The sequence below is a fragment of the Microcebus murinus genome, chromosome 14 (assembly GCF_040939455.1).
Source record: "Microcebus murinus isolate Inina chromosome 14, M.murinus_Inina_mat1.0, whole genome shotgun sequence".
Taxonomy (NCBI): Eukaryota; Metazoa; Chordata; class Mammalia; order Primates; family Cheirogaleidae; genus Microcebus; species Microcebus murinus.
Genome location: NC_134117.1, coordinates 7666221 through 7686153, shown reverse-complemented (window position 1 = coordinate 7686153; position 19933 = coordinate 7666221).

Genomic DNA, 19933 nt, shown 5'->3' with positions numbered 1-19933 from the left:
AGGACGAGGCCAGGCCCGGATGACACACCTGCCTCTCACCGCCTTCCGGAGTTTTGCAAATTGCCTTGCCTTCCGTTACACAGGCCGAGGGGCAGATGGAAAGGGGCAGAAAGCTCTGTGAAAGAAGCAAGAGAAAATCCCGGAGCATACACAGCCCAACGTGGCCTCTTCCCTGGAAAAAGAAATAAAAAAAATCAGGCAAGTTGATTTCAGGTTTTTGATGTGGAAACTTTGCAAAGTGCGAGGTTCTCGGTCGTCTTCTTCACTTTTTAGCACCGAGAAGTGTATCTTCGCGCTTTGCCGTAATTGTCTCGTCTGTACAATTAACTGGCATCTTGGCATAAAATGTGGAAATTTGTACAGTCTTCTAGGCATCTGTGGGCTTTATGGTACAAGTTCTGTTAGTACTGAAGCCACAGAAAATTAAATGTTCCCCAAAGAACTTCCAGATGTGCTTTATTCTAATAGGGTCATTATACAGTAAATTAAAAAGCAGGGTAAATGGAACTGTAAAATTTAAATTACTCTAAAACCACATCTCTTTGCTTTGAGCATTCATTTGTGGGGTTGCATTTGCAATAAATGTGAATTAGGCAGCTGCAATAACTGTTAATCATATATTTATAAAATAGTAATGAGGAAATGAATAGCAGAGTAAGACAGCTGCACATTTCTCTAATAGTGTGTCAACTGTGAGCATAATAAGATGTGGAACATTGTTTGGTGCTGCCTGATAATACAGCTGGATGTAAGAGATCGCTCCAGCCTCTTAACTTTACATGAAATTATACATAAAATCCATAAAAGCCCATAATAATGCATTATGCCTCTGAATTGTATTCAATATTTTTCTTTGCTTTGATTTTCTGAAATGAGCTCTACTTTCACCAAAGTCATCTTCCAGGGATCGGTGAGGCTTTTGTTTCAGGCGATGTCGGGCTTCTAAGATTGCAATTGGATTTAAAGGAACCAGCGCTGATACAGGCAAGGTGTTAATGGTGGTGCTTTGTTTTGTTTTTCTCTGAGTTGCCTTATGTGGCCGTGGGCGTGCTTCATCCTGGGCTGAGGACGTGGCGCGTGCGGCCTTCCCAGCGCTTCGGCATAGCGGGACGGCCGAGGGAGGCCAGTCGCCATCCACCAGGGGCCCTGGGCTGCAGATTCGGCCCCATGGGAACAGGAGCATCGCCTTCAGCCACTTCTAGACAAATGTCTTCTCGGGGGGCCTAGGCTGAGGGCTCAAGGAAGGTCTAGGAAAGGCAGTGAGAATTCTGCGGACCAATATTTGGGAGGGCGGTTTTCCTTCCAGCACTCATTCCGGCCTGACTCTGGGCGTTTCAGGGATTGATGGTGACGGGTGCTGGTTTGGCGATGATTGTGATTGTGTCCAGGTTGGAGACGCCCGAATCGGGTTTAGCAAGGCAAGGGATGGGGTGGGGACAGCTCTTCTATGGAGCTCTAGAGGCTTGAAAGCCTCCTTGGCCTAGTCAGGCCTGGCCTCCAGACAGCCCCCTCTGCAGCGACCACTGGAAACGGGGGCTCTGGGTGGATTTCTGCGTGTGCAGTGCAGGAGCAGGAAAGGGGATGGCGAGGTGGAGTGTGACGTGGCGGGCTGGTCCTGGGCCTATCTCGTCATGTCGTTCCACTTCATAGCATCTCTGCAAAAGAGCAGATGCTCTTTAGAACGGCGTTCAGGGCTCTGCATGGGCGGCCCAATCGCATCTCCCTCCACTCCCAGTACTTAATACCCGTAGGGTCCTAGGTAGGCCATGGTCTTGAGTTTTGTGGCTTTGAGTACACTGTTGGCTTGGTCTCGAATGTTCTTCCCTGCTTGCAAACTCCAGTTGCTCTTGGGCTTCCCCCTTGTGAAGCCTCCCAGCCCCCTGGACACCTTTCTTATCCCCATTACAACAAAGATCTCACTGCATCTTGGGGCTCTGTAATACAGAGGCAGTCGCTGGCTCAGGCCGAGGCCTATAGGAGCATGTCTGAATTTTGGTGCTCGATACACCTCGTTTTGGAGAATGAATGCATGAGTGCAGTCACTGGGTGTTGGTGTAAGTTCAGAGAAAATGGCCTGGAAGAGTCTGCCCTGAACTCTCTGATGTTCCTAAAACTGCCACCCCCTGCCAGCTTGTAGGATGAAAGGGGGCTGTCTGCAGGGGGCTGGAGAAGGAGCAGTGCTAGTGCACAGTGTGCCCCTGAGACGCTCAACATGGGATGTTTCCAGGTGGAAACTCGGAGTCCACAGCTGCCCTGCCCATCAAGCAGGACTTCTGCGGGCCCTCGGGCAGGCAGTGCCCTGGGGGAGGCGGTGCCTGTTACTGCACTCTCCCTGGGGAGAAGGCAGGGAGGGAGGAGCGGAGAGAGAAAAGGAGAAGGGGAGAGGAGGAGAGAGAAGAAGAGAGGAGACAGAAAAGAGGAAGAAGAGAAAGAGGAAGAGGGAGGAGGAGGAGGTCCAGACTGTTGTGCACACACACACTGAACATTCTGTAATCTCCTCCTAAGCCATGTTCACCTCCCAGTATTTTAGTATTGAAGTTTTTTAACCAACATTTTTTTTTATTACAAAAGTACTATATGATCATTATAGAAAATGTGGAAAATGGAAACAGGTAAAAAGAAGAAAATAACTGTTCCTCATAACCACCCCTTCCCCAAAGATAACCCCTGTTAATATTTGAGGCACTTTTTTCCAGTCTTTGTTTTATTTGCATGCATACCCATGAATCCAAATTTATCAAACTGTGCTTACTATTTTGAAACTGTTTTTATTCAATATGTTATGAATATTTTCCATATCATCAAATTTTCTTCTATATCATAATATGTCATTTAATTGGACTTTATAGATTGTCTAATAAAAGAATTCCATAGTTCATTCAACTCTTCTCTTATTTGCTTAAAAATTCCATAGTTTATTTAACCATTCTTTATATGTTTAGCACTATTCTCTTGTTTCTTTAACCATTCTTTTATTTGTCTAATACTTATGAATTTTTTTATCTTTTAAATCATGTTATCAAAGTCCTTAGAAACCTCTGCCAATTTCATAAGTATGATGCCTTGCTGTAATTTTAATTTTGATTTATTTTATTTCTAGCAAAGTAAAATTTTTCCCTTTGTTTTTTGCTTACTTATATTAATATATATATTTTTTCTTTTGAGATGATTAAGTATGCCATCATTAATTGAGGGAACAGTTGGAAGCACTGAGTGTTTTGTGGGATGCATAATTTCATTTAGTCCTCACAGTAACCCTACAAGTAGATGCTGTGCTCCACACACAGTTAATAAGGGGTCTGAGGCTTGGCGAGGTTGGGGACCCTGCCCCGAGACACACAGGAAATGAGTGAGTGGTGCCACAATGCAGTGCATGTCCCATCATTTCTCTGCCGGAGTGCTGATAGCTTTCTCTTTCATTTGTTGCAGATAGGGCTGCCAGATAAAATATGGAATGCCCAGTTAGAGCTGAATTTTGGATAAACAACCAATACTAAAATTACTAACAATAGTAAACACACAAGTAAGCAAACAAACAAAAAAGCCCATGCAATATTTGGGATATGCTTACATGAAAAAATTATTTGCTTATTTGGGGAGCCCTATGTTTTTATGCTGCAGCTCACAGCCCTAAGTTGAAATGATACACCGAGTGCAGGGTCAGAGGGACAGAAGGGTAAACCGTGGGCTGACTGGCCAAGTTCACTTTTGTTTTTAAACTTTGCTCTCCTTCCTTTCCCTCAGTTGCGTTACACCAGGTAACTCAAGGTTAAGACCTGGGACCCGCCTTACCTCCTCGTGTGGGTGTCAAAGATAACTCCTTTGGGTTATCCTTGGGGTTAGGGTGAGGGTTGGGAGCCGTGGAGGAGGCCCCTTACCAGCCTCCTGCAGCAGCCCTGCACTTCTGCAGCTGCCCGACGCTTCCTGGCGCTTCTGGCGGTGGTGGGGTTGGGTGCCGGTTGGGGGCATTGCAGTGCAGGAGCCAGCATGGCTATCATATGGTTATCCTTTTAGAAAACAGAACACACAAAATCCCACTTTCTCTTCTGATTAAAAAAGTAATAATGCGCATAGCCAGAGGCGTCCCTCCAAAACACCTATTTGTAATGATTGTCATGGAACACTTTGGTCCCAAGAAAAAGAAGAAAATTCAGTCACCCAGAATCCCACCACTCAGAGAAAAGAGCTGTTAGCATTTTAGTGTATTTCCTTCCAGTCTTTTTTTCTGTGCTCCCTTTGTTCTTGCAAGTGTAATGACTGGAGCTGAGGTGCAAGTGGCCCCCTTTTCAGAGGCTGGGAGGCGCTGGGGCCTGCATGGGAGCTGATGGGTTTGGAGGTGCAGTGGGCTGGGCCAAGCTCTCCTAGGGAGCCCAGGGAGGGAAAGCAGAGGCACTGTCACCTTTTGGCCCCTATCAAGGGGTAGCACTGGGCCCCCCTCCCTGGCCAGGCTCCAGGACAGTGGCCTCTAAACTTTGTTAGGACCCTTTTGGTCTTTTTCAAATTCAATTGTATTGGGAATCCTAACATATGTAACAGATAAAAAGGGCATTTTAGCAATATAAGTTTATTGTAGAATTTCAAACAAACAATATTTTAAAGTTTTTTATGAATACTTCATGGATCGGTAAAGTATTTTACGGATCAATGAGAACAGCAAGACTGTTCTGAATTTGGGTTTATGAGTTACATTTGCAGCCTTTAACAGCCCTGGCATCCAACTCAGGTAAGGTTATTATTTTCATAGCAGTGAATAAATTCTGCTTGCAAATGGTAGTTTTAGAAAATAGCTTACCTTGAAATTTAAGGATACTCATTAATTAAACAGGAATAAAGGAGAAAGTTATTCTAAGGCACGCGCCAAATTCAGTCGCAGCACTAGTTCATGCCCTGCGGCGTCTCCAATGTGTTCAGTTTTGGAAGACACACAGTTATGATAAAAAAAATTATGTACAGTAAAGGATTAGTTTGAATTGAATATTTGAAGACCCCCTGAGTAGCGAGAAGAGCCCCAGGATTTTAGAGAAAAGCTTGAGGAAGCTGCCCCTGTTCACAGCTCCTTGGACAGTAAGATTATGCTGTGAGGTTGGGCTGGCCACTGCCCAATCCAAAATTGTTGGTCGTCTTGGGATCAAGAGGCTCTTGCTGTAGGCTGAGGCCCTGGCTTGGCAGGAGAGCATCCCCGCTGGCCCCAGGCATGGACCCATGTACCCCACAGGAGCCTGTAGGTGCTAGATGATGGTCCATAAAGGCTACACTTCACTGAGTGTCTACAAAGTGCCAGGCCTCGTGTGGTGGCTTTGCATCAGTAGAAACATCCTGTAATGGAGAAGTTAGGAGCACTCACACTGCTCCTGGGCAGAGGAGTAAATGTGGCTGGAGGGAACATTCTGGAAAGTCTGTTGGGCGAGTCTGAGTGACGATAGCCAAAGAGCCTTCCGGAAGGGTAGGTTGGTAAACTACATGGCGTTGGTTTTGATGAGTGGGCTGTTCCATGGCAGGGGGGGGCTCTTTCCTCTCCTGTGAGATGGGACATGGCTGTGAGGTCACTCGGGGAATATTCTCCCACCTGGTGCAGGTGGGCACCAGTGAGACTCCAGTGAAACCCCGCTCCCCACCAGCCTCAGCCACGCTGGCTTGGGTTCCATTAGTAATGTCTGGCTGCAACGAAGAAGGTGGGTAAAGAGTTTGCCATAGGTCCTTTGTGGAGAACTGCTAATCTCCCCAAATTACTGCCCATTGAGTCTCTACTGCGGCCAGCTTTCTCTTTGTGTATTGGCTCCATTTAAAGCGATTAAAGTGGAGATCCGATTGGATAAGTTCATCCAAATTCTGTAAACGCCACTTCCGCACAAACGAACGCTTGCGATCGATTTAATTTTTCAAATAAAATGATTAAATTGCTATTATTGTAGGATCATGTTTTTATTAAGAAAACCTTTTAAAATGTTAATTATTAGGCCCCTTGAAACACTTTCATCTTTCCCGACTTTGCTCTTGAGCAGAAAGTGTCTGGTTATTCCTGACACCGACCGCGGGGAAGTGCAGACTTCCCTTTCTTACACCTGCAACTACTCTCCTTAGCTCTAATATTTATGTGAATTTAACTTTAATTTTTCTGCCTTTCATCTTCTGAATTAGTCATATAATGCACAGATCACTCCTTCACTGCTTCTTTCCTGTTTATTTGCCTTCACAATAGATTCATTAACTAGATTTGGGTGCTCAAGCCATGCAACCACATCCATTTCAAAGGAAGATTTAATGGCATTTCATATTTTTCTACATTAAGGAAGATTAAAGTATATTACAATACCCTTTACTGCCCTATTTTCTTCATTTTAAAAGTGGTCAGTTTTAAAATTTTTTTCCCCCTCTCTTTCTTTCATCTGCACTGTTCGATAAATTGTCCAGGCCTTTCAGATGATGGTCCCAGCAAATTGAGTCCTATATTACAACTCGGACGCATTGTTTAGCCCATCAGCAGTCAGATAAAGCACCCCTATTCACACAGGACATCAAAAGAACAAATATATATTCGAAGTGGGTAAAAGAGGACTGAGACTCAGATATTTCATTTTCTTAATTGTTAGTGATTATTTGGCTAGTTTCAGGGTGATCATTTTGCTGACTCTGAACCTAGACTTACTTGCCTGATGCAAGAGTGGTGTGAAATTCATATCCATGTCTGTGTAGACCTAGATGTATATTCATGACCACAAATTACACCACTGGCAGACAGGGCAGGTGCCTGTCTGCCCCAGGGGTCATCATCCTAACATTTTAACATCAGGTAGTGGTGTGAAATGCAAGATCCAGACTTATGCCTTCTTATTTCCGCCGTGTGCCATCTTGCAAAATAGTCAGGGGACTTTAAGGCATTCTCAGGCTAGAACAAGGGAGATGTTAAGATTTAAGCTTTTGTGCTTTTATTTTTTGTAAGGCAGAAGGGGCCGAGGCTATTGGTACCCATTGGGCTGAAGTTTTGTTTGGGGTGTGCCATCCATCAGCCCAGTTCACGGGGGAGCCCCCCCCCACCTCAACAAATGCAGTATAACCTTGCCTGACACCGAGTCTAAACAAAGTTTGGGGCTGTCGGTGAGACGTGGAAGGAAAGGGCAGAAGACAGATTTTACGACAGTACAATCATGGGGTGTGGGTTTTAGGCAATAAGCAGGTAGCCTAGTTTTCTCAAAAGAAAAAAGAAAATAATGGAAAAGTGTAACATTCATTCGGAGGCCTCAAAGGCATAAAAAACCCAATTCCAACTGTTATAGGTCCCTGCAGGAGTCTACAAAAGAACTAAGCTTTTTAAGTAAGAAAACTAGATTCTGGCCCACAGGGCCCTGTCATTGCTGCTTAATGGATGAAACTCTTTGGATATAAATATGCTGTTTACTTCTCAGCTTCAGCTTTCATAAAATATAACCTTTTTATGATTTACGACCCACAGAAAAACTGGAGGATGGATTTTTAGCTCTGAATTGCTTGGATGTCAACAAGAAAAATATAGATAACATATCGAAGTAGCAGGGTGTTAATGCCACACAAAATGATGAAATTATTTTTGTTTAGAAAAGTTAAGTTTGTTCTTAAAGTTGCTGGTGGATGGTGGTTGAAAGGGGTAGGGCTGATGGAAACCCGGGAAACGTCTCTCATTTTTAAGTCCTTGTCCGGTGGCTTCCGAGTTTGGGCGCATTGACTTCAGTTCTCAAGCAGCTTTGTCTTGTAAAAGTTTGGGCTAACTGCAGATTCTTCGGAAACGGAATGGCCGTTCTTTGTCTGAATCCCTCTGGGTTTCCAAGTGCTGTATTTGGTCCCAACTCCCAACATCAAATGTAGCAGCAGCTGCCCTGATCCCGCAAGGAGGAGATGACAGAACAATCTTTTTTGCACAAAGATGATTGGAAAAAGTGAAAAGCAAAAGTCAAATAAGCAAAAAATAAAAGCCCCAAATAAGCGAGTAAGCAAGCAAACAAAAGCAACACCCCCGAATCAAAGCACCACGAACCCCCCCTCCCCCCACCCACTCGCAAAACCCAACCTGGTCTTTGGACGTTGAGTTGGAAAAAGATAATTTGTCCTACTAGTTAATCATTCAGGATCTGTATACATATATTTCCCCACATTCAGGTGGTCTTTTGTTCATGTTGTTCATGCTTTATTTAAAAAAAACAGAATATTAAAAATGAAGTTGATTTTTTTCAATGCTTGGGGCAAGAGCCCATCCCAGAGGAAATTCAGCCGGAAAGTGTGCAAATAGTTCGATGGGACGAGGTTGTCAAAACTGAAAAGGTCTTCTCTCTTGACTCTTCCAAGCACTGAAGGAGGGGAATGTGCTCTGTTTTTTGAAAGCTGCACTCAGCAAATTAAAATCTCCTGCTCTGGAGGTCGGACAGGCAGAGTTTCAGCCTTCCCATAACCGGGAAAGAACAGCGCTGCGAGGCCGTGCTCGGGCAGCCGTCTCGTCCCGTGGTGGCCAGAGTGGTCCTTCTCACCCGCTGCTCTTCTGGTTTCAGACACAAGTGTCACGGAGGACACCAGTGTACCCACCTCCTTGTGTGGCGCTGCAGAGCCTGTCCCCAGGAGGGAGACATATGGCCCCAGAAGGTGGAGCTGGCCATGTGGTTTATGGAGAAAAAGGATGTCGTCAGAATTTGCCGTGGGAACATTTTCACGTTTAGTGTCAGCTCCACCTTGAGGAGATCTCAACACTCTAGTGATCTTTAATCCACTGAGTTTCAGGAGGAAACCTCGGGAAGACTGTTGGCTTTCTGTTTCACTTTGCAGAGCAAGGGGGGGGGATATTCCTATGATTTATCTCTGCTTGGAAGCCCCCAGGGCGGGGATGGGGGAGCGTATCCTCAGCTGGGAGCGCAGTCGAGGCAGCATTGGGATGAGGCCAGCTCCTTCCGGCAAAGACAAGTCAGGAACAGAGCCGTGCACGTGCCTGGGGCTTGCAGGCGTGGAGCTGGGGTCTGGAACTCCCGGAACTCGGGCGTGGCTGGCTCTGTGGTTTTCCAATTTAAGTGAAATAAGTCACTGCCTTGCAGAGAAGAAGGTGGCCAGCTTCAGAGCTGCTCTGATTTCTCTGGGTCAGAGAGAAGGCTCCAGCCACGGGAGCGGCCGCGGCTGCAGAGCTGGGAGTGCTGAAATCTCTGCCACCTCCTGGGCCCAGGCTGGAAATTTTGGAAGGTCAAGGAAGAATGGAGCAGGCTTGACTCAGACTGGGGAAGGGGATAGGCCTGGTCTCGGGGCTCCTTCAGAGGGGTCTCTTCTCTAGGATCCTGGCAGCAGTGTCGCTGAAGCACCTGTCCCCATGCGTGAGCCAGCAAGCCCTGCCAGACAGCCTCACAGCACCGAGAGCTCAGCGTGGTCTTGCAGGGAGGTTCTCAGGCCTGTTCTGGGGGTGCCTGTAAAGGGCTGGGGGCTGAAGCTCCCTCACTGTTGGGAGCCCTGGGACCTTGGGGTGCTGGGAGCTGAGAAGGGCTTTCCCTTGCACATGCCATGCTGGTGGGCAGTCTGGGATACCAGGAAACGGGCATCTGAACCCCCTCCTGCCCTTGGGAAGGGAGGGGGTGGGTGGGAGGGTAGGTTGGAGATCTCTACCCCAGGTGAAAGGTGAGGTCATATATCGTAGTCCTCAGAGGGGCCTGGGAGGCAGCAGCCAGTGAATCACCATGTGCAGGGGCTCAAAGACCACACAGGGACAGAGGAGGCAGTTCCTCTGAGCCCAGGAAAAAGGTGGTCTCTTTCAACTGGGGTGGACAGGAAGGCTCTCTGGAAGAGGCAGGGACATCTTGGCCACAAGAAAGGGCTGCGGGAGGTGGGGGTAATGGAAACACAGCGGTGGTGGTGGCCAGTGACAGTCAGCCTGGATCGACTTAGGGGGAGGGAAAGCCAGACAAAGGGGGGTCTCTCTAAATCCCCCTTTCCTCATCTGAACACGGGGCTCACACACAGCAGTTGGGATGGGAGTTGTTTTCTTCCTTGGGTGCAATAGATCTTGTTTTGTTTTTATTCTTACCAGTGCATATTTCTGAACAAGAGCCTGAGGGTACTCAGTAAATATTATTTGTTAAACTCTTGAATAGGGGAGCAGGGGTGCGGGTGTGGATTATAAGGAGGGATCAGGATGCCCCGTAGGCCGGAGCCAGGCCGTGAGATGACAGCTGGAGTCATGGGCTTCAGCCAGAGAAGGAGGTGAGTCGGGCTGAGCTCGCTTCCTGTCCCACCAGTGTTTGGGGGTGACTTTGGGCAAGTCCCTGAGCCAGTTTCCTTGACTAGGGAAGGAGGGGGTTGGCCAGAAGGCCTGCGGAAGGCACTTCTGACTCCAGTGTAAGCGAGTGATTGACGCCGTACTGCTGTTGCCTGAGAGCCCGCCCCTTGCCAGGCCCTGTCACCCAGGCCACGGCACTGTGAGAAAGGTGTGTCCCCATTTTACAGATGTAGAACCTGAGACCCAGGGTGCAGAGCTGGTTGTCTTCCCATCCAGCACTGGGGCCTGCTTTCCCAGGTCAGCGGTCCTAACTGCATTGGCCAAAGAGGTGCCACTATGCACAGTTACAAGCTGGCACTTTGGGAGGGACCACAGGGCAGTCCCAGCCCTCGTATATACCAGGTTTCTATTAACCATCAGCCTGGTAGCAAGGGAGTTGTGCCAACAGCCTTACCAGATGCAGAAAGGAGAGCGTCTTTAGGGGCCCACGGGGTGTGGGTCTTCCTGGGCCAGGTCATCCCACCTCTGCTCATTCCAGGGCAGGGTTGGCCTTGGGCAGATGCTTGTCATAGCTTAGACCTGCCCAAATGCAAGGCCCCAACACACGGCTGAAAGTCAGGCAAATTGTCTCAAAAATCTTACATTCTTTCTCTTTTCCTCCTGGAATTCTTTCATCTTGGCAAAGAGCGGAATCTTTTGAAGGTGGGAGTGCACAGTCCCGTCTGGTATGACTTCGTTGGTTGAACTTTGGGAAAATCCATTCCCGTTGTTTCTGACCTTCAGTTGTCTTCAGCTTTCCAGACCCTGTTTCCAGGCTGGTTCTCACCCATTGAGCTAATACCCAAAAGGAACAATTGGTAGGAAAAAAAATTCTTGCTGCTTTAATTAAAAATCCATGTTTGGCTTGTGTTCAGGGGCATATTTTTGCATCTTAAAATGTTTCTTTTCTCTTTGTAGCTGGGTTTTGCTTATAAACAGAGCTGGCTTGGAGTCACATTAATTTATTTTTATCTGTGATCCACATCACATTAATAGAATGCTATTAATTTGGATTTGACTGCCAGAAGAAAACAACATTCACTAATATCCACTTTTTAGCTAGGTAATCGTGTAGTAATTAGGATGCGTGTTGTACATAATCTTGATTTAAATAATCCTCGCTTAGTTTTTTGTTCACATAGATAAAAAAGCTGTTTTGTCAGTATTTTGGAAGTAGGAAATCATCTTGATTATTTTAATCAAAATCAGCATTTGTGAATTGTGGCATTCTTTTAGGAACAATTAATCTACAAGGCAGAGATTTGTCTCTCTGCCCTGCATTGTAGATCCCTCGAGAATGCATTAAGATAGAGCAGAAGTGCGAGTCTCTGGGTCCCAAACACACACCCCTCTGGCCCCATCTGTATGTCTCAGTGGCCTAAGAGTTAGCTTTTGAGGCAGTTCTGTGTGATCCCAAATCCTAGGTCTGCCACTCAAGAGTTGGGACCTTGGGCAAGTACTTAAGATGATTGTCCCTCAGCACATAAACTCCAGAAGGACTCGGAGCTCAAGCAGCCAAAGCACTGGGAGGTTTCAAGAGGGGAGTGATCACCAACAGCAAACGTGGTCCAGGGACCCACCAGGATAAGCTCTGAAGAAATCTGTTGGATTTGGAAATTATGGTATTTAAAGATTCTGTACTTGCAAATTTACCTACTTACTAAAACATATAATCAATGCTCACCATGCTCTCATGATCATTTGCGGGCATGCAGAGAGGTGGAAAATTGGAGTCACCCACTGTGCACGTCTCCAACTGAGGCTGAACCAGGTGATGCTTTGTCTTCCTGTTTCTGCCTTTATTATACTGTAAACAATTGTTCCTTTTCTGTAGTCTACTTAGTATCACATTTTTGTGCTTTCTTTGGTGATTTTGGTAGGTAAAAGAGACCTCAAGCGTAATGCTGACATGCTGTGCCATGTCAGAAGGAGGTATGATGTGCCCTACAGGAAAATATGTGCGTTAGGTAAGTTTCACTCAGACACGAGTTACAGTGCTGTTTGCTATGAATTCAAATGTTAATGAATAAACAATGCATATTAAGTAAGGTATCTTTAAACAGATGCACACATAAAAGAAGGTTACATACTTGCTGATTTTGAAATGCTGTGCCCAGAGGCTTGCAGGAACCTAACCCTGCACTTCCCATAGGAGCAATGGTTTAGTACTTGCTAGCTCAGGGTGGGCAGCAACTTCACAGAATATAGCTATTCCAAATAATGAGATCAACTGCACTAGGTCATTGTATACGTTAGCAAGAATGGTTCCGGTTGTATAATAAGAATAGGAACCAGATTATGGAGTTTTGCGTACTGAGTGGGAGATGAGGATGGGTAGAGCAAGTGTAGACATGTCCTTCAAGAAGTGTAATTGGGAAGAGGAAGACTAGAGAGATTGCTTTTACACATGGTGGGTGCTCTACACGCCATTTTTCATTGACTTGAGGGAGAAACATGAAATTTAAGTTTCTTGATGGATTCTTATATTTTACGTTAGCCAGACTCTCCTTGTCATGTTGGAGAATCTTTAACCCTGATTAAATAAGTAAATTCCTGTCAAGGATTACCCTGAAGCATGTTATGTAGAGTTGCCCATTTGAGAAGCAGTTTGATTACAAAGTGACATGTGCAATTTGGAGCATCTATCCTTGTGGCTTTCGATTTGGGGCTTATGTTTGAACGTTTTATTTTCAAAGACTCTTGGTTTGGTTAAGGTTGCCAGATAAAATATGGAATGCCCAGTTAAATTTAAATTTCAGATAAGCAGCATATACTTTTTAAAGTCTAAGTATGTTCTGTGCTCTACTTGCTGGATCTGTATGTGTATGGATATGTATGTGTACTTCGCCCCTTGGCTTGGTGTCACTGTGGCATCTTGTGGAACTGTTTCAGTGGACAGAGGGACTCCTCCAGGCAGCCCTTCCCTGCCTGGGTGAATTTCAGCCCCACACATAAGCCATCCATTAAGACAGGCCCCTGCAGGTGAGACAGGAGTCAGATGTCCTGCAGGCAAAGAGGGCAGGAGTCAGAAGGAGAAGCCCACAAAACAGGAAAGTCACAGGAATGAGAATATGCTCAGCTAAGATAACTGTAGCCAATAGGGATGCGTTAGCTATTTTACTGTGGCCACAACATCTTTATCTAAGGTAAAAGAGGGGGAGCCCTTTAATTAGGGTCTGTGCACAGTTGAGGCAACAGTGTCCCTAAATGAACCACCCACATTAATGTAGTAAAAATCACGCCCACCAGCGCAGAGACAGTTTACAAATGCCACGGCAACTCCCAGAAGTTAACCTGTAAGGGCAAGAAAGGGGCAGGGGTTCCTAGTTTTAGGAACTCTCCACCCTTTTCCCAGAAAACCCATGAATATTCCACCCCAGCTTAGCATGTTATTAGGCATTAGCATAAAAGGACAGGCCCTCACCCTGGGGTGGCACCGTTCCTCTCTGGAGCAGTCCGCTCATTTCTTCACTGTAAGAGTGTACTTTGCTTTCAGTAAACCTCTCTGCTTTTCCTCTTTTGCCTCGTGTCTGAACTCTTTCCCTCGCTCATGCCTCTGAGCTTGAATTGCTTTCTGAGCAGAGGGCGAGGACCCTCTCTGCTGGCGCAGGCAGTTGTCCGTGCTGGTATCACAAACGTACCCTCCCCACTTGGTGAAAGTCCAGCAACAGCCAATTGCAGGTGATGCACAATATTAACGTTTAGAAAGAAACCTAATTTCATTCTCATTCCCATGGTACTCTTTTCTGGCAGCACAATAAGGAATGAAGCATTGTGATTGTGGCTCTAGAGGCTTGCGGTTTATCTCAGCTTTGTCCCTGACTTGCTGTGTGACCTTGGGAAGGTCACTTCACCCTCCCAAGCCCTGGTTCTCCTGATCTGGAAGTCAAGGCGTTGAGTGAGGTGGTCTTCAAGGCCCTTGCCAGCTCCAAAACACACAGGAACATGGCAATGTTGGCAGTCATGATGGTCTTAATTTAAAAACCCGGAATTTTTCCATCTGGAGGGGAACTTAGTGATGATTAAGGAAAAAAAGATGCATTCTATTTGTGTCCTAAATGCTTAAAAACTTGATTGATTATAAGAAAGAAAATCCCCACACCCTTAAGGAAACATTGCATTTTATGTGCATCCTCTTTTCCGGAGAGGAAACACTTGCAATCTGTTTAGGGCCGTGTCTGAGTCACTACCAGGACTCTGCACGAGAGGCAGGAAATTTCTCCTGCTAACGAATGCCTGGGAACAGACGGCTGCTGCTCCGGGGCCCGGGCAGCCACGCCAATGGATCCTGCCCGGGTGACGCTGAGGCCCAGGGCCACACTACACGAATGACAACCACAAAGACGGTGACTGAGAAGCTTCCTAGTGCCCAGTGCTTACTTCATACCCAGGCCCCGTCCGGGCACTTCCCATACGTACAGGTCCAGGTCCCACGTCTGCGGCCCTCGGACCACCCTCCGTGTGACACCAGCCTGGATCCCTTTCAGGAAGGCGAGTCGGGCGTTCAGGGAGGTGAAGAATGACTCCTCTTCGAAGGCTGTAGGAGAGAGAAAAAATGATAACGATTTTGTTTTAGAGATGAGGAAACCTCTCTCCTGGAACGGCTGTCGCCCCGCCACACGGGGCCTTTGCCCGGGTCGGCCCCCGCCCGGCCGGCTCTCGGCAGACACACGTCCAGACATTCGTGGGAGGGCAGGGCCTAGCCGGGCAGAGGCGGCCGTCCTTTCCGACCCTGGTGGCATGGGCTGGGTCCCCTCTTCCTCCTCACTGGAAAGGGGAGCTGACCTGGAACTGGGGCTCATCCTGGGACACAGCCTGGCTTCCGTTTGCTACATTGCTCCGGTTGGCTCTTCCCGGTGACGTCGGGAGGAGGCAAGAGCATTTTTCTATAGTTGGCTCCTGAGAGCCGCGGCAGTGGTGGCCGGGGGCTTCCAGGCTTCCTCGCCCACAGGTAGGCCCAGCTCCCGTGTTTGGGGCGGGATGAGAGACAGGAGCATGCAAGAGGAAGGGGCGGCTGGTGAGGACTCCGAGTGCCTGGAAACATGGCAGGTGTTCAGATGGGAGAAGACTCGGGGTGGTCGGGCACGATAAAGGGGTGCTGTGTGGAAGGGGCAGTTGGTTGGTTTGTTTGTTCCTTTCTTTTTTTTTTTTTTTTTTTCTTTTGCAACAACCCCTTCCAAATGAGGTTTGTTTCTTAACGACTGCAGGAGGCTGAAGTAGACCAGGTGAGCCTGGAGTCACCTCCCAAGTCAGCAATTCTGTGACTGTGGCGCTGCTCCACCCCTCCCTCCTTTAATTACTCTGAGCTCCCTCTCCAGACTCTCCTGCCCCATGGGGACAAAAATGAATCTTCATACTCCAATGTCTGATTTAAACTAAACTAAAATAACCAGAGATACTATTATAACTGGCACGGGAGCTACAAGACAGCACAATTCAGCTCCTTCATTTTCCTAATAATGAATAAAATCACACCAGCAATTTCCCCTTGAATACATTTGTCAATCAAAGACCCAACACTTAGAGAGATCCCCCATCGCGTCCTCCAGGCCTGTCCGCCAGCGAGAGGAAGCGCACTGCCCAGCATTGTTAGAACTGGAGCAAATGGGCTGAGAGCTTGTTTAATTTTTTAAAAGAGGGTTCTCCAGCTTTTGGCTGGTCTAATGAAAACTGGTCTGTGTCTACTTCGGCTGAATCCTTTGCACAATGACACTGTCCCCGTTCCATAATTTCCACTAATTGCCACTTGAACAAAAGCCACATTGTATGGCTTTTCGGCTGCTCTGCAGTCTCAGAGTGGAACCGGCCAGAATGTGTAAAGCTTTCTCATCGTGAAACCTTCTTCCCCAGCACCGGCTGTATTGATCGGTGCTGCGGAGGCTGAAATCATATTTTCAAGCTGGGTCTGAGTATGTCCCATAAAAGAAGAATTTAAGCAGAGACCACAAGTTGGCAACGCAAATATCTCTACACCGACAACATCAACTTTTGTTAGAGTAAGAATAGGTATGACTTAATACATCATAACTTATTCCAGAATTTCTGCTTCCCCCAGGTGTCTGAATATTTTGAAAGGACTTCATTTGCTTTAGGAACTGCAGAGATTACACTGGAGTTTGGAGTGTTCTGGGATGGTTCCGGGTTCTGGTGTGAGTCTCCTGTGCACTCTTGATTTGCCAATGACTTCAGGAATGTTCTCTCTTTGTCCAGGGACCCCCTAAGTGGGCTTAGACAATTATGCATGCCTGGAGAATGTTTCCTGCTTGGGGGTCTCAAAAACACAGAGGCATGGAATTTTAAGGTTGGGAAGGGGCCTTGAGATCATTTCAGGTCAATCTCTCAACCATCCATTATAAAAACCTACTTTCAACATACTCAGACTAAATCCGAGATTGGCCACATTTGAGGATCTGACAAGGACTATGAACACTATGTTCCCAGTGTTCAGTGGGGTAAGGAGAGTGCTGAAAAGTGGTGCTAGAACAACTTGATGTTCACATGGAAAAAAATGAACTTTGACACTGACCTCATGCCACACACAAATATGAACTCAAAACAGATCATAGGCCTAAATTTAAAAGTTAAAACTCTAAAACTTCTAGAAAAAAATAGAAAAAAAGCTTTGTGATTTGAGGGTAGGTAAGATTTCTTAGGCTACACACACACACCCCAAAGCTATAAACGTAATGTATATATTTTATGTCATTATATGTTTGTATATTTGTTACAGTCTTACATTCATAGACAAAGTTCTCATTCAGAATTGCAAAGTGCTCTCACAGCTCAACAATAAGAATACAACTTAATTTTCAAAATATTTGAAAGGATGTTTGACAGAAGAAGATATATGAGTGGCCAATAAGTGTATGAGAAGATGTTCAACATCAGCTGTCACCATGGAAATGCAAATTAAAATCAAAATGACCTACTCATGCACCAGAGTGACTAAAATTAAAAAGGCTGATAATATTAAGTGTTGGTGAGAATGTGGAAGCCGCTGAAACGCACACATTGCTCGTGGAATGAAAAATTGTCCAACCACCTTATAAAGCGTCTTGGCAGTTTCTTTGTAAGTTAAACAAATTTACCATATGAACTCAAATTCCACTCCTGGGTATTTATGCAAAGGGAATGAAAGCATATGCCCACCAGAGGACTTGAACAGGAATATCTATGGAAACTTTATTCATAATAGCCTCAAATGTCCCTCAAAGGTGAATGGATAACCAGATCCTGCTGTATCTACACAGGGGAATGCTGTTCAGCAATGAAAGGGAACGAACTGCTGATACATGCAACATGGATGGTGCTGAACAAAAGAAGCCAGACACAAGAGTACCTAATGTGTGATTCCATTTATATAAAATTCCAGAATAGGCAAAACTAATCAATAGCAGCAGGCTACTGATCAGTTGTTGCCTGGAACTGGGGGTTGAAGGAGGCACTAACTGCAAAGTGACATGGGGAACCTTCCGGAGGTGATGAAAATGTTCCACATCTTGATTTTGATTATATGGGTGTATATATTTATACAAATTCTTTCAACAGTACACTTAACAGGAGTATATTTTATTACATGTAAATTACACCTTGATAAAGATGCAAAAATCCTTTATGTTCCAGGTCTCGTTCCCTCTGGGCTCTTGTTCTAGGAGACAGTGGTGAATGGTTAACTCATTCGATCAATCCCTTAATATGAGACTGAAAGTCCACAGTGGGCGGAGTTTCAGGAGCCATCTCCGGCCTTGCAGGGACTGTTACTGCTAGGAGGGTGGGCACAGGCTCCTCAGCCTGGGGGCGTCCCCTTTCGCACCAGCACCAGTCATTTCTGCCTTCATATTAATGGCACGCTGTTGCGCTCTCCTGGCTGTTTCTGGTTTGGATGGTAAGTTAGTTGCTTGGCTGCCTGATTGTCTAGGCCCCTTACTTGAGATGCTGAGAAATTAGGGTGTGATCATGAGCTTGTGGGCTCGTGGGCTGCTGACAAACTTCTGAACACCCTTGTTGGGAGACCCAGAACTGCTGTCCTTCCCAACAGCTATGCTTCACCGAGTGCAGACCAGACAGCAGGTGCACACGCGCTGAGAGCTTCACATGGGTTGAAATTAGTCCTCAACTCAGTCCTCTGAGGTGGTGAGCCACCCCCGCCGGATAGATGGTGATTTGAGGTTTAGGGAGGCCAAGTAAGCAACCCCCATCGCCACGCGGCGTGCGCGTGCGCGTGACTGGGTGTGCGCATGCGCCGTCCCACTGCTCTGCCTGTATGGAGACAGACGTGCACTCAGATTTGCTGCAGTCGTAAGAATGTTTTTTAAGCAAAATGATCTGGCTCAGTATAGTGATAACGGTGACATCATAACGACCTCTGGGTAGAACTCCTCAGCATCAACCCCCATTCACGGGACATCCTTGAGTTAGGATTTAGTGATTCAGGTTGGTTTTATTTGTATGTCCACCTCATGGTTAATAAAGCCACTTTTCAAAATTATAAAATTTTTAAAGAAATTACGAAAATAGCGTCACCATGTTAGAAAAATTTAAAAATAGAGAAAAATAGGAAGAGGAAGTATAAGCACCCATTTTAATGATGCTTCACTGTAATATTTTAATGTTTTTTTCTTTCTTTTAAATGCAAAAATGGAAATCATATTCCTTATAATTTCTGTTTCCTCCCCACTAACCTGATATCATACCTATTTGTTTGTTGCACAAGTGCTCTGCTGACGTAGCATTGTGGGCTTTTTTTTTGATTATAGAAATAAAATGTAGAAAGGTCAAATAAGAAAATAAGAATAAAAGAAGTAAGAATAATACAACCACTTAGAGAATGTCACTATAAGGATTTTAGTGTATTTCTTTTTCTTCTTTTTTCTTGTATGAGTGTTTATAATACATACATTTCATTTTTCAAAATTGAATGGCATATTAGCAAGAACTCCTGAGTTTGTGAAAAAACAAAAAGAACAGAAAACAGTCACACAATTTTACTATCACAGTTTTCATGGTTGCCTAATATTTTATTCTATTCTGTTTTTTGCATGTGGACCATAAATTACTTAACCATTTCTCTATTATTGTGGCTTTGAGTCATTTCATGTTTTTTGTATCTATGTTGCTATAAATATTATTTTACTAAACAGCTTTGTAAACAAAACATTTTTAAAATTTCAGATTATTTGGGTGGGTTAAAACTCCCAAAGCAATTGTCAAGCCAAGGGGCGAGTGTTTTTAAGTCTTCTTTATGTATTACTAAATTGTTTCCTAAAAGGAGTGTACCAATTTATTTTCCCACAAGCAAAATATGAAAATTTATCACACCCTCTTCAGCATTTGGTGCCATTATTTATGAGATTTATACTAGTTTGGTAAGCATAAAGTCTTAGTTTTCAATTGGCGTTTTTAAATTATTACTGTGGTTGATCCTTTTTGCTATGCTTGTATAGTTCCTCCGTTTTCATTTATGCTAATACCATGGGTCCTCAGTGGGCCTCTCATGTCAGAAGCTTGAGATTTGTCTCAACTGTTGTTAGAAAAGCAAGATCTTAGGAAGACACCAGGAGTGCATGGAGTTGCCTTTGGCTCACCACATTTCCTGTCACCAGCAGGTTTTGGCTGTGACCTTGGCAATGGGTTATTCACCTAGAGTCTCAAAAGCCGGAAAGTCCAAACTGCAATTCT